Genomic DNA, 14,997 nt, shown 5'->3' with positions numbered 1-14,997 from the left:
TGCTGCTAGACATGGAAGAGAAGGTGGTAGACAAAGAGGTGGAGAAGGCATATAGGCAGAAGGCCCCCTCCTGCTACCCGGCATTCTTCCAGCGGCAGCTGAACTCTTCCGCCACATTCTCAGGCCTTGGAGGTGCTGACTGATGCTGCAGCCAGGGCTGCATATGACAAAGTCAGGAAAACCAAGAAGCAGGCAGCAGAGAGGACCCAGAAACTAGATGAGAAAAGGAGGAAAGTGAAGCTTGAGCTGGAGGCCCGGGAGCGGCAGCACCAGGCCCAGGAGAGTGAGGAGGAGGAGGAGGAGGAAGAGGAGAAGGAGTGGGGGGGGAGGGGGAGGGGGAGGAGGGGGGAGGGGGGAGGAGGAGAAAGGGGAGGAGGAGGAGGAAAGTCTGAGCACCAGGACTCTAGCGTGAGAGATCAAACGCCTGGGCGAAGGGTTCCCGGCAGCTGGAGGAATAGCAGAGGCTATCGGGGAGCAGATACACCAGTAGCATGACCAGAGGTTGAGAGGAAAGACAGAAAATACTGAAGGCCAAGGAACCCCCAAACTAAAGCTAAAATGGAAGTGCAAGAAGAGGGCGGGGGTGAGTCAAAAGGTGGCTACTCCAAAGACATTCTCCTATGGCTTTTGCAAAAGTGTGGTGAGGTTCTCAACCTGGTGCTTTCCAGGAAGAAGGCAGGCACTGCTGTGGTGGAGTTTGCGACTGTCAAGAGTGCGAAGCTGGCGGTCCAGAATGGAGTTGGCCTGGTGGATAACGCTCTGAAGATTTCCTGGTTGGAGGGACAGCCCCGGAGGACCGTGGGCCCCAGCCACTCAGCACTGTCAAAGGGCTCAGTGCTGTCGGTGAGGGACTACGAGAGCGTCATCAGGACGCACATGCGCCACGCGGCCGAGCTGTGATAACTGATCTCAGAGACGCACCGTTGAGACCAGGACCGGCAGCCCACGTAACCCTGGCTCCAGCCACCCGCCCGCAGCGTTTTTCTTTAAAGTCATCAATAAACTTTCGTTTGTTTGTTTTTAAGAAAAGAAGAAGGAATGATATGATGTAAAGAAACTCTGTATGGTATCTTAGGGCTGATGGAGAGTACTCAAGGACAAATTTAGAAGGCGTTCAGACTTTATTGGAGAAAATGTGGGTCAGCTCGCTGGATACCAGGGAAGTTCTCAATTTTGGCCAGACCAGAGCAGATCTGAGTTCCTTGGCAAGTGAAAGGCCACCTCCAGTGTATAGGGGATCAACAGCTCTAAGCAAGTGTATCCAAGGGATTCCCAGCAATTGGTGGGGCAGGAGATCTTTAGAGCGGACAGTCTGTGGGGGCTCCGGTTTCCAGAGAGTGCTATGGAAAAATTATCACCAGACAGAGGCTGCAATGTCACAGAGGGACAAAGCCTGGGCAGGTGACTGGGACAGGCTCTACTAGCTATCCTCACCCCCTCCTGCGGACACCCAGCTCACACAGGGAGTCTCTACTGCACTGTTCCTCAAGCACCCTCTACTGCTCATACCAAAGGAAAAATTATTTAAAATATTCTGTTTTAGAGCATATGCTGAAATGTACATTCAGAACTGAGAAATAATAAACTGACAACTGACACAAATGATTATTAGGTATACTTTAAGTCATTTTTAGTCATTCGAGGAGAAAAATAAGTCATCAATGAACTGCATGGAAATGAAAAATCAAGTGATAAAACCATAACTAAATAAACCCAGATTGCCACATCATTTTGGTTTGGTCTTCTCATTCATAAAGTATGGAGACTTACATAAACCTTACAGATAATTTATGATCAAATTTCTGTCTTCACAAGCAAGTGGCTTAGTTCTAAATGCAAACATATAATTCCAAGTCTAATTTAAATACTAGAAATTCCTCACAAAATTGCTATACCAGATTTTCAAATTATGGGCAGGAATACTAACTGAGATTGCATCATTCATTGGGATTTATAAGTTCACCCAACAAGCCTAAGCAGATTGTATTCACATACTGATAAATTTAATTATGGCAGATGAGTGGTTCTTAAATTTGTTTTGTCATTTGTCCTTTGTTTTGCTATGTCTTGTGCTTCCTTAACTACCTCTTAGTTCAAAATTCATACTCGTGATTTCAAATTCAGGCTTCTCAGAGTCGATTTTTATTGGGCTTCACCTGAGCTATTTGAACATATTCGGTAAAATTACGTTCCCAATATATATGTAATAAAAGAATTTGTCTAGTCTTTCTTATTGTCTGTTACTGAAATAGTGGTAGAAGGTGTGGAAGGAGAGCTGGGTAATTCCATTACATTTTCATCCTCCCAGAACCCAATCACTGACATGAGTTGCCTGCTACCCTGGCCCAGTCAGGTTTCCCTTCCCACTACCTACAAAGCTGTCTCACCCTAGACAGATTTTGGTCAAATAAAAAAAAAATAATAAAATTAAACAAGAAATAGGCAGTGAAATTTAAACAAACAAGATATGATGTTTCTTTAGCTCAGAGAAATATATAGAGCAATCAACAGAAACAATCTAGTAGAAGAACATAAACTCATTACACTAAGCACTGATGAGATTCGGAAACAAGCTTCAATCACTGGAAAGCTTCCAGACTCGAGTTTCTAGGTGATGACTTAGTCAAATCACCAGTCAGATGTTCTTATGAAACTAGCAATATTTTGGACTGTGCTTGCTTCGGATGAATGAAGGAAAGATAAATTAAGAAGTATCCGCTTATTTATTTGGAGAAATGTAGACTTCGTGTGTAAAAATCAGCAATAAAATTTCCTAATGTTTAGTAAGTACTCAAAATATTATGTCATCAATTACGTTATATAGCAAAAGTATGTAATATTTTTATTTATTCATACAAATGGGCTACTTTTTAATGCTGTCATTTGGAAATAGATTCACTTAGTATAATAAATTTTTTTTATAGCTTTAAAGCATTTTCTCTTTATTTACTGTTTACTTATTCATTAATTTTACTTATTTAGTTTTTTCTTTCTTCTTATGTATTTTTATTTCACATTTCTTTATCTTTTATTTTTTATTGTTTTAAATGTTGGTAAGTACATACCAAGAAATAATATATGGCAGTTAGAATTCCCAAAATCGGATGTGAAGCGCACACAGAAAAAATTAGAGAATATTTTGATAATTATAATGTCATATATGTTTAAGAAAATCTAGAAGATACAAATATATGTATACATTGACAAGTGCAGACATACCAAATTTGATCAAAGTAAGTGATGAGGGCTCCCTACTCGTACTAACACCAGAGTAATGGACCATTCCTTATTGCTTTCTACTAACTCTGTCCATACCTTGCAACTAGTTTCTTTGTTAAACTTCCCTAAAATCATTCAAGTTGAATATGCCATCTGTTTTGTGTCAATGCTCTAAAATTTTAGAATGACTACATTTCAATATTTTTCCAAAATCATTCCCATGAAATAAGGATAGTTTACCTGTTTGCAATGCAGCAACATATGATCATCAAGCTATCAGATTATGGCTTTGTGTTATGCTAACAGAGAAAGATTCCGTGAGTAATTTTGAAAGTCTTAAGCACATTTTCATTTAGAGATAAAGACAAAAATATGTCAAGAAAAGAAATGATAAAAATATACATGATAATACATCCTTTAAGAAACAAATTAAAAATATTTATTTTAAAAAATTAAACAGAGGACACTTTACCATATCAGAAATAAAAATGTAAATATTAAAATAAAATAAAGTCATTACAAGATTCTGATTCTTAGCATCACCGAAATAATCAGATTAAATCATATAAAAAACTTTCAGATGAGAGGCCATTGATGGAGGGTAACTTTTTGTTTGGTGAGTAGGGAATTCTTTGCAAAGAATTTTGCATGCTGTACTAAAGTTTTTCCTAAGTTAGAAATAATTCATTCAGTTTTTCTTAGGTTAAAAATAATTTGTAACCTTCAACTCATACTTGTAGGAATATTTTTACATTTTTTGTCTCCTTGAGGTTTTCTATTAGTTAAGACACCAAAAATGTTGTCTAACAGTAGGTGTCAAGGTTCTTTATTCAGTCTTAAAAAGGTCTACAAACAGATCCCATGAAACTTTTATTGTTTGATGATAAAATGAAAAGATCTTATATTGTAAAGTTTGCAATTTGGCTTATCTTGAAAGATTGTCAAGAGCTAATATAACCAACATTTTGGAGAAGTAAATATGTTACGGTAAAGCCAACACTAAAACTCAGTGAAACAAAACAAACAGAAAATACGGTTTTAGGAAACAAAATAAACTTCCCAACTGGGATTTCTCTATGTCTTTTTATTGGTGTTGTTGATGTTTCAGCTTGCTGTTACTATTTTTAAAAAATAATTTCTCAAAAGAAAAAGAAAAATTGCATATTCAGGTATTTGATTAGGCTGATGAACTGAACAAATGTACATGTCTCACTTCCTTCTAAAATATCATTTAAATTTTAGTAAATAGGTGTCACAGTTTGGATGTTATCCTCTTTAAGTCTCATGTTGAATTGTGATCCCCAATGCTGGAGGTGAGGCCTGCTGGGAGGTGTTGGATCATGAAGGAAGATCCTTCATGGTTTGTTCCTGTCCTCAAGGCAGTGAGTAAGTTCTTGCAAGATCTAGGTATTTAAAGTGTGTGGCATTTCCCCCATTTCTCTCTGGCTCTTGATCTTGCCATGTGATGTGACTGCTCCCACTTCACCTTCCACCATGAGTAAAAGCTTCCTGAGACCTCCCTAGAAGCCAAGCAGATGTCAGCATCATGCTTCCTGTACAGTCTGTAGAACCGTGAGACAATTAAATTTCTCCTCTTTGTAAATTACCCAATCTCAGGCATTTCTTCATAGTGACACACAACAAGAATGGCCTAATACAGAAAGTTGGTACCAGGAGTGGGTTTTGCTATAGAGATACATGAAAATGTGGAAGCAACTTTGGACCTGGATAATGGGCAGAGGTTGGAAGAGTTTGGAAGGCTCAGAGGAAGACAGGAAGATGAGGGAAAGTTTGGAACTTCTTGGAGACTTGTTAAATGGTTATGACCAAACCGCTGTTAGTGACATGGACAGTGAAGTCCAGGCTGACAAAGTAACAGATGGAAATGAGGAACTTGCTTGGAACTGGAGTAAAGGTCTTGTGTGTTTTGCCTTAGCAAAAAAAAAAAAAAAAAAAATCAGCTGCATTTTGTTCATGCCTCAAGGATCTGTGGAAGTTTGAAATTGAGAATGATGACCTAGAATATCTGGCAGAAGAAATTTCTTAGCAGCAAAGTATTCAAGAAGTGGCCTACGCTCAGATGTAGGAGTAAAGAAATAATTTAAAGTTGGAAGTTATATTTAAAGAGGAAGCAGAGCATAAAAGTTTGAGCAATTTGCAGCCTGGCTATGTGACAGAGAAATTAAAGGCATTATCAGGAGAGAAATTCAGAGGACTGTGAAACAATCACTTGCTAGAGATACTAGCATGATGAAAAAGGAGATAAGTGACAATAGCCAAGACAATATGAAAAGGGCCTTAAAGGCATTTCAGAGACCTTCAAGGCAGCGTCTCTCATCACAGGCCCAGAGGCATAGGGAGACTTAATGGTTTCATGGATCAGGCACAGGGTATTACCACATTGTGCCATTCCAGGAGAGTCTTCCTAACATCCTGGACACTCTGGTTTCAGCTTATGCTCAAAGGCCCCAAATATATCTCAAATTGCAACTCTCAAGGATGCAAACCATAGGCTTTGTTGGCTTCCATGTGGTGTTAACCCTGTTGCATACGTAGTGCAAGACTAAAAGAGGCTTATCAGCCTCTGTCTCTATTTCAAAGAATCTATGAGAAAGCCTGGGTGCTCAGGCAGAAGCCTGTTGCAGGGGCATAGCCCTCACAGAGAACCTCTACTGGAGCAGTATGGAGGGCAAATATGGGGTTAGAGGCCCCATACAAAGTCCCCACTGGAGCACTGCCTAGTGGATCTATGGGAAGGCGACCACCATCCTTCAGATTTCAGAATGGCAGTTTGCACCCTGAACCTGGAAAAGCTGCAAGCACTCAATTCCAAACTTTTAGAAGACCCATGGGGGCTGTACCCTGCAAAGCCACAAGGGCAGAGCTGTACTAGGTCTTGGGAGACCACTTCTCACACCAGTCTGACCTGGATGTGAAACATTTAGTCAAAGGAAATTATTTTGGAGCTTTAAGATTTAATGGCAACCCTGCTATGTTTTGGACTTACTTGGAGCCTGTTGCTTCTTTTTTCTTTTGGATAATTTCTCCCTTTTAGAATGACATTTACCCAATTCCTATATTCTCATTGTGTCTTGTAAATAAATAACTTGGTTTTGATTTTATAGACTACTAGGTGGAAGGGTCTTGCTTTGTCTCAGATGAGAATTTGGACTTTGGAATTTTGAATGATGTTGAAACAAGTTAAGACTTTTAGGGGACCATTGACAGGGGATGATTGTATTTTGCAAGGCAAGAAAAATACGAGACGTAAGGGGCTGGGGTGAAATGATATAATTTGGATGTTGTCACCTCTAAATCTCATTGCAATTCCTGATGTTGAAGGAGGGGTCTGGTAGTAGGTGTTTGGGTCATAGGTGCAGACCCCTCATGGCTTGGTGCTGTCATTATGATAGTGAGAGAGTTCTTGGGAGATCTGGCTATTTAAACGTATGTGGCATCTTCCTCCTTTCTCCCTTGCTCCTGCTCTCACCATGTGATATGCCTTTCCTGCTTTGCTTTTTGCCATGAGTAAAAGCTTCCTAAGTCCTTAGCACATATTGGTGCCATGCTTCCTGTACAGTCTGCAGAACTGTGAGTCAGTTAAACTTCTTTTTTTAATAAATTACCCAATCTCAGGCATTTCTTCATAGCAATGTGAGAATGGCCTAATACAATACGAATGAAAAAATAACATAGTGATTCAGAAAAAAAGGTGGTCATTATCAGTAAGTCAGTGGTTTGGAGATTCTCTGAAAGATGGGAAGTGAAATACTCTGCCTTGATTGCACAGAAAGAGAATGGAGGAAGCCACAGGCCAAAAACAAACATGATTAATGCAGCGGAGATGGGAGCATGTCTTCTTGAGAGACAGCAAAAATTGTTCTAGGTGTAAAGTAGCTGTGCATGGAAAATGTGAGAATTACTTATAAAAGCTAGAAGAGTTAACTGGATATATACTATTTTCCAGGCCCAATACAGTCTTAACAGCAACCTGACTAGGTAGGTGTCATTTTTATCTCCATTTAAAAAATAAAAAATAAATAAAAACACAGTACAGTGTCACATTATTACTAAGTGTGAAAACCAGAATTTTATATGCTGACTTTTTGGAGAGAGGCTGAGCTTTTATCAATTAAACTTTACCACTCCCTTTACAGTGTAGGCTAGAAATCACTGAATTCTACAGAAAAGCCAAGCCTGTCTCACACTTGTCTTGCATTGTACCTCCCTCTTCCATACTGTGAAAATGTTCTTTCTTCTATGTAAATATGCATTCATTTTCCTCTGCTCCCTCCAATATAATATTTTGATAGAATTAATCTTTGGGTGTGCAGCATGTCATTTTTATTTTTATATTTCTGTTAATGCATATTTTCCTATCCTACATTGCATTGTAATTGTTACATATCTACATTAATCTTTTTATTATTAGCACAAGGTATAAAACCTAAAACAGAGTAAGTACTCAATAAATTTTTATTGAACAAATGTGAATTATGCAGACAGTATTTCTGTTGAAAAAGTTGACTAAACTGAATAGAAAAAATACATAATTCATTCTGGCAATGCATAAAAACACATATAGGTAAACTTTAAAATAATATAAGCTTACTCAATATTAGAAATAAAAGCAACTATGATCTTAAAATAAGGATATATACATATATATGCATAAAATAAGGAGATATATATATATATATATATGCAGAGAGAGATAGAAAAGTAAGGGTCCTTTTCTATCATTGATGGTTTATAATAAAGAACGTTTTGTTTAACATGATTTTTTCCAATTTCTACTGTCTAGCATGCAATAAATAAACCAAAGCAGAGATATGAAGTTGAGCTTAGTCTTAGTTCCTTGAATTCTTAGAAAAATATTCAGGTTGAAAGTAAAAAAATAATAATGCCACTTTAATACTTTATTTTTGAAAACTCACATATGGTGTTAACTTTTCTTGTCTGCACATTATAATGTTTCTCAGAAATATGGACTTCATTTCATAAACATTTGTTTTTTTGTTTTTTTTGAGATAGAGTCTCATTTTGTCACTCAGGCTGGAGTGCAGTGATGCGATCTCAGCTCACTGTAAGCTCTGCCTCCTGAGTTCAAGTGATTCTCCTGCCTCAGCCTCCTGGATATCTGGGACTACAGGCACCCGCCAACATGCCCGGTTAATTTTTGAATTTTTAGGAGAGATGGGGTTTCACCGTGTTGGCTAAACTGGTCTTGATCTCCTGATTTCATGATCCGGCTTGGCCTCCCAAAGTGCTGGGATTACAGGCTTGAGCCACCTCAGTAGAGACGTGAGCCACCTTAGTAGAGACGGTGTTTAACAGAAACCCTATCTGTTAAGTTTAACAGAAACCCCATCTCTACCAAAAATACAAAACTTAGCCGGGCGTGGTGGCGGGTACCTGTAATCCCAGCTACTTGGGAGGCTGAGGCAGGAGAATTGCTTGAACCTGGGAGGAGGAGGTTGCAGACAGAGTGAGACTTCATTTCAAAAAAAAAAAAAAAGAAGAAAGTAATCAGTGTGTCAGTGTGTCATTTAGAAAGCCTCCCTACAGTATTTCCCAACATTTATCTCGAGTAAATTTTTATACAAATGCCCACAAATTCTAACAAGAATTTGAATAGTTAACATTTCATTTTAATATCTTTAAAATGCTCTTCCATAATATATTGTTAAACCATTCCCACTTTCAAATTTTCTTTCAAACATGTATTTACTTATAAGACCATGTTAGCCAACTGAATTAGAGAGCATAAATATCATCTGAACTAAAGATAATAGAAATAAATTTCAGTCAGTGAAAATGTATGCTTAAAGGCCCCAGAATGACCACAAAGGATATAGATGGCACAACTGAATATTTTTCATCCCTTAGAATAACTAGCTGGTAACTCATTCAAAGTTTCTTTGTGTTTTTACTGTGCTTTCTATTGCATTAAAGAAATCTTCTTACAACAGTCTTTCTTTTAAAAAGTTGCTTTATTTGGTTTAATGTCAATTAGGGTTTTTAAAAATTAGTTTCTCTTCTAGTTAATTCATTGTAGACATTCTTCATTTTCCTTAGAAAGTTTTGCCTCAGGGTTTCATGACATTGCTACTACATTATAGGATATAAATAGAACTGCAGTCTCCCTTTCCTCTCAACCTTTATAAATTCATTTCTAATGACTGAAGAGCATGCAGCAGCACTCAACAATATATCAGAGTTTTTTGCAAAGTCCTTATTTTCAGCATGAAAAAAAGAACTCCAAATTGGGCCCCATTACTTATAGTTCATTTATTTGCTGGACTAGAAAGAAAAAAAATGAATAACCTCATTATAGCTCAACTTTGTCTTACACATACATGAAATCTTTCATCATTATGATGAAGCAGTTATCTTGAGTAAAAAAATGAAATTATTCTTTTAGCAGACTGTCTTCCTCTCTACTTATTAGGTTCTGTTAAAAGTACATTTCTTACAGAAAATGCCAATGTCTGATTGGATTTTCAACACGCTACATTGAACTCACTGCATATTAAATTGAGTTTTCCAAATTCTCTTTTTCCTCATTCTATTTTTTTGTTTTGTTTTGTTTTCAACTTTAGGAAGTACTTAGAATATGTTCTATTCTATATGCATTTTAGAAGTTCTACCTTATTATAGGTTATATTAAGCCAGAAACTGGACTCAGTGAATATGATTATTAAATTATTATATTTCAAGAATTATATATATTTATTTTTATGTTAGCAAATAGGGAGATTGGCTTGAGGCCATGAGTTTGAGACAAGCCTTGGCAACATAATGAGAACCCCCAATCTCTACAAAAGATTGAAAAGTTAGCCAGGCTTGGTGGAGTACCCCTCTGGCCAGCTACTCCAGAGGCTGAGGCAAGGGTCCCTTAAACCCAAGAGTTTGAGTTTACAGTGAGCTATGATTGCACCACCACACCCCAGCCCTGGTGACAAAGCTTTAAAAGTAAATAAATAACTAATCAGATTCTTCTTTGAAACAAAGTACATACTCATGAAAATGTATTGTGAAGAAACTAATAAGGCTGACTTTATACTCAGCAAGTAATTAAGGGAAGTACAGTGAAGACAGAAGGCCAAACTAAATGTATCCAAATAAATTAATGTAGTTACACACTCAGATAGCAAATACTCATGGTACAGCAATAGCTAAACATAACTTTAAATGACTCATTCGTTTTATCTCATCTTACAAAAAGTATATTTAATTAGTTAAAATTTATTAACTTTGGAGGCCATTTGAAAAATTAAAAATAAATCTTGGCATACAAGATTATGTCTTCAATCACTTCAATGATTTGCAATATATTAGCAATAAAGTCAACATTTTATAAATCATGGTACATGGTAGAATTTTAAAACACATCAATTAAAACTAAAACAAAAGCGGTATTGTGTTGAAAGTAATAGTAATTAAATATATATTTTACTCACTCACAAAAATGGCAAATAGTCTTTTTTTCTTACTTTGTTTTAGTTTTGATTCCCATTTTTGACTTTTTTAAATTATAGATATTTTCAGTTGTACACAAAGCTACAGAAGATGGTAAAATCAACCATCATGGCCTATTCTTTCTGTCTTTCTTTTCACAGGTTCATTTAAACACAAATCCAATCAGGCATGATGGTTCACACCTTAATCCCAGCATTTTGGGAGGTCAAGGTGGAGAGGATTACTTGAGTCCAGGAGTTCAAGACCAACCTGGGCAACATAGCGAGACCCTGTCTCTACAAATTAATTAACTAATTAATTAATTAGATGAGCAAGATGTCGTGTGCCTGTAGTCCCAGCTACTTGGGAGGCTAAGGTGGAAGGATCACTTAAGCCGAGGAGGTTGAAGCTGCAGTGAGCCATGATCATGCCATTGCATTCCAGCCTGGGCAGCAGAGAGAGACCTGGCCTTATAAAATACATATAAAAATAAGCAAGTAAAAAACAAATCCCAGACATCATATGTGATAGATAATACTTCAACATATTTGTAAAACCAACATCATAGTCAAAAAATTATAATTCCTTAATATTATCTAATGATGCCAGTCTGTAGTCTCAATTAAATGTTTTAATTATCATACAAATGCATTCCTTATAACATCGCTTTGTTTTAATCAAGATCCAAATAATTTTTTTATCTTCATTAGCATGACTTTTAAAATTATTTTTAATCCCACTGCTGTTTAAAACTGTTTTATTGAAGCACAACCAACAGTATAAGAAACTGTACATATTCAAATTATATAATTTCATGAGATTTGGCATACATTCACATCCATAAAACCATCACAATCAAGGAAATGAATATGTCCAGTTCTTTCTAATCAAGTAAGATGAAATATCTTTTTTTTTTCTATAACCACTTATCTCTCCTCCCATCCCCCATCACATACTTGTTGAGGGACACTCGCCACGTATTTGTTAAAGACATCCAGTCTGCTGCAGTAAACACTTGATGTCAGTGCCTATTTGGACTTCACTTTAAAAAATGTAACCAGCGTCTATTTCTTTGGGGTTTCCTTCAAAGCTTTACAAAAGGTAATGTAATCCTGGATGACAAACTGGAATTAATGTGCCTATGATAGAGGTATAAACCAAGGAATGACAGCTGGTGGTGCAGAAACACCTCAGTTCCCTGGCTCCTTGGATGGAATGTCTCTGAAGAATACTCTGTTCCCTTTTTCCTAGTGTTTGCTGGTGCGATGGGATTAGGCGTTGTTTCTCCCTAATGGTAGCTTGTTCATATGTCGGCTTTATGGCTGTCTTCCTTCTCCTCCCGCTTTACCACTCCCCATCCATGGTCCGTGTACAATAGTCATTGCTTAAGGATCTGCTTCTGGGGAACACCAATTAAGACATTTGTCTTACAGATCTTCTCACTTTTAAGGTTTGGTTAATTCCTGAATTCATTTAACATTCCTCTAGTCCCCTTATTACCTTAAACTCATAGTTATGCTAGATGTTTTAGTAGTTAATAATGCTTTTCTTTTGGCCGTAAGTACTTAATAAGTGGGGCTTATCTTCATATTAATAACATGTTATATTTTATTACATATTGTATAGATTTTATCATATACTATATGTTGCACATCATGTTAATAATAACTTTTGGGGGTATACAGGAAAAATTTACAAGATGAAAATCTGGGAGAGTGAATTGCATTATCAGCACTATAGAAAGTGATAATATGGACTTAACTTTTCATAGATAAAGCACTAAAATAAACATTATCTTGTACTTACAGTATATCTTTGAAGAGATTTTGTAGAATTACCCCAACTAAAATTTACACATGAATATTCCGTAATTATATTGGAGAAAGTCTTTCAAAGTGAAACCCATAACATATTTTAAAATCAATGTTTTAAAATAAAGAGTTGGACTTGAATGGACTCAATGAATTTTATTTAATATTCCACAGTAATGTTCATTTTACTTACAATAAAAACATTTTAAGGTAGACCATTTGAAATCAAATATTTATAAGTGATTAATTAATCCCAATTACATAAACAATAATAAATAATCTTCTAGTCATAACATTATTAAACTGTGTACAGCATAGCCACTTTCCGAAAGTAAATTATTGATGGGGCCACAAATCCCAAATCTAAAATATCTGTGAGAGAAAGTGAAAAATTTTCTGTTTTGTTTTTTTTTTCACAAGTTGTAATTTTGTCCACCAAAAATGGTTGACTGTGTGATAAAAGGGCATTCATTTATTTATATTTTTTATTCATGGCACTTAGCAAAGGGTTAACTTGATAGCTTGAAGCTTAGTAGCTTGAATGGATATAGTTTTATTAAAGCAGAGCACTAATGGAATTAAGGTCTTGATTAAATCTCATTTATTTCTCTAATGTATTTATATTTTTACATACATTTGTCATTGTATATTTATGTTGATATTGTCAATGTTACACATTCATTGTGAGAAGAGTGGAGCTATTGACTATTCAGATGCACTCTGGCAAGCCTGCAATTTGTCCACCACCATATATTCATAAACATGCTTTCACAATGAAAATAACATTCCTCATTACCTGCAATAATATTTCCCCTTGACTTCCTGTACATTGACATTTGCTATTTACTACTAGTTTTTTAGCCACCTCATTTAACTACACTCACATTTTCCAGATATTTTTCATTGTTAAATTATTAGATTGGTGCAAAAGTTATTGCGGTTTTTGTCATTGACAGTAAAGGTAAAAACCACAATAACTTTTGCACCAACCTAATATTTAAAGTTTAGTGTTCTGTGAAATACAAACAAAACCTAATTCACTTTTCTTCACTACCCCATTTTACAGATTGTGGAGCTAAAGTATAGAGAGATTAAATTTTAGACCATAAGAAGCAATGGTTTGTCCATCCAACAAAATTTATTGACTGCCTAATTATGTGCTAGACACTCTTCTGGATGCTAAAGGTAAATCAGTGAATAAGATGAACAAGGGCTCTAGTCTTTCAGAGTTTAAATTCTAGTTAAATGGAGAAAAAGCAACAATTAATAATGAGAACAATTTTTTTTTCAGATAGTAATAAATTATAAGAAGATAGTGACGGCCTTCAAATCATGTTGTTCAGAGAAAAAGGAATAGTCGAAGTTAATACTTCTTTATGGAAAATAACAACATGCAATGTGCAACTATAAAAACACAAAGATTGAAATGATTGCATTTAAAAACCTAACTGAGACCTCAAAAAATACAGTAAGCCAGTGGCTTCATCTTTTCAGCCATATGGATGTGGTGGCCATTCCAAAATTCATTATAGTAATATAGCAATTTGTTTTAATGTAAATTTACTTATCTAAATGTTTGTTCCATGTTATTTCAAAATATTGATTAAATTCTGTTTTGTCATGACTTTCTGACCTATATTTCACAATATTCCAAAATTATACATATTCCCCAAACTGATTATCTTGGCTATTGATGTTAGTAAGAGATGCTATATCTCCTTAGACTTGCTTTGCAATTTATCATAGAAACTGATGGCCTGATAACCTGATAACTTAATAGAGTGATTGTTTTTCAGCAGCGAAACCTTTTGTTTAAATGAAACTTTACCTACATGCCCCATATGTGAAATAGGTTGAACTGGAGCTCTTTGTTGATAAATCAATCCACCCCTGTTGCCCTCATTTTTCCTCTGTCCATCCAAAGATGACTCAAAGTAATCTTGATAGAACATTCCCTGTGCATTGCAGCATGTAACTTAAAAGTATTTCCTAACCTAATGAGATGCCTTTTAGATTGTAGATGCCTATTGCAGGTCTATTTCCATAGGAGTTATAAAACTATTATTAAAAAGCATTGAACTCTTCAAATATTTTTCAGGTAGGAAGAAAAATTTTAGTATTTTTGAAATGAAATTATTAGAAAATAATTTAGATCGGTTTGTTCTTTAATATTTACTCATAGCAACATTGAGCAATTCTAATGTCTTAATCACTCTATGAAGCTCAGTTCATGCTTCTGAGAATATACTGACTGCCTAAGTTATTGTCTTTGGGCATTTTTACAATGAACTGGAGAATCCATAAATTCCTCTTATGCTTGCGCTAAAATCCATCATTTTCCTTTTATTTAGAAAAGTAAAGCTTAATCATGTTGCCATTTTTACTCTTATGTTTATCTTTCTATAACTGAAGTAATTTTGCAGTATTAACTAAATTTTCAGAAATGCTTCTGAATTACTAATTTAAAAAGCACGGTGCTACTGTAAAAAAGCAATGTACTCATGAT

General features: G+C 35.9%; 1 pseudogene across 1 annotated transcript; it reads left to right on the top strand.

The window, feature by feature from the left end:
• The first annotated feature begins 398 nt into the window (after window positions 1-398).
• LOC112636657 lies at window positions 399-1,014 on the top strand (annotated as a pseudogene). The gene has a single exon (XR_003122214.1). The product of XR_003122214.1 is annotated as a dnaJ homolog subfamily C member 17 pseudogene (transcript).
• Window positions 1,015-14,997: the final 13,983 nt, after the last annotated feature.

This window comes from Theropithecus gelada, chromosome 12 (genome assembly GCF_003255815.1).
Source record: "Theropithecus gelada isolate Dixy chromosome 12, Tgel_1.0, whole genome shotgun sequence".
Lineage (NCBI taxonomy): Eukaryota > Metazoa > Chordata > Mammalia > Primates > Cercopithecidae > Theropithecus > Theropithecus gelada.
This window is presented reverse-complemented; position numbering and strand designations above follow the sequence as displayed.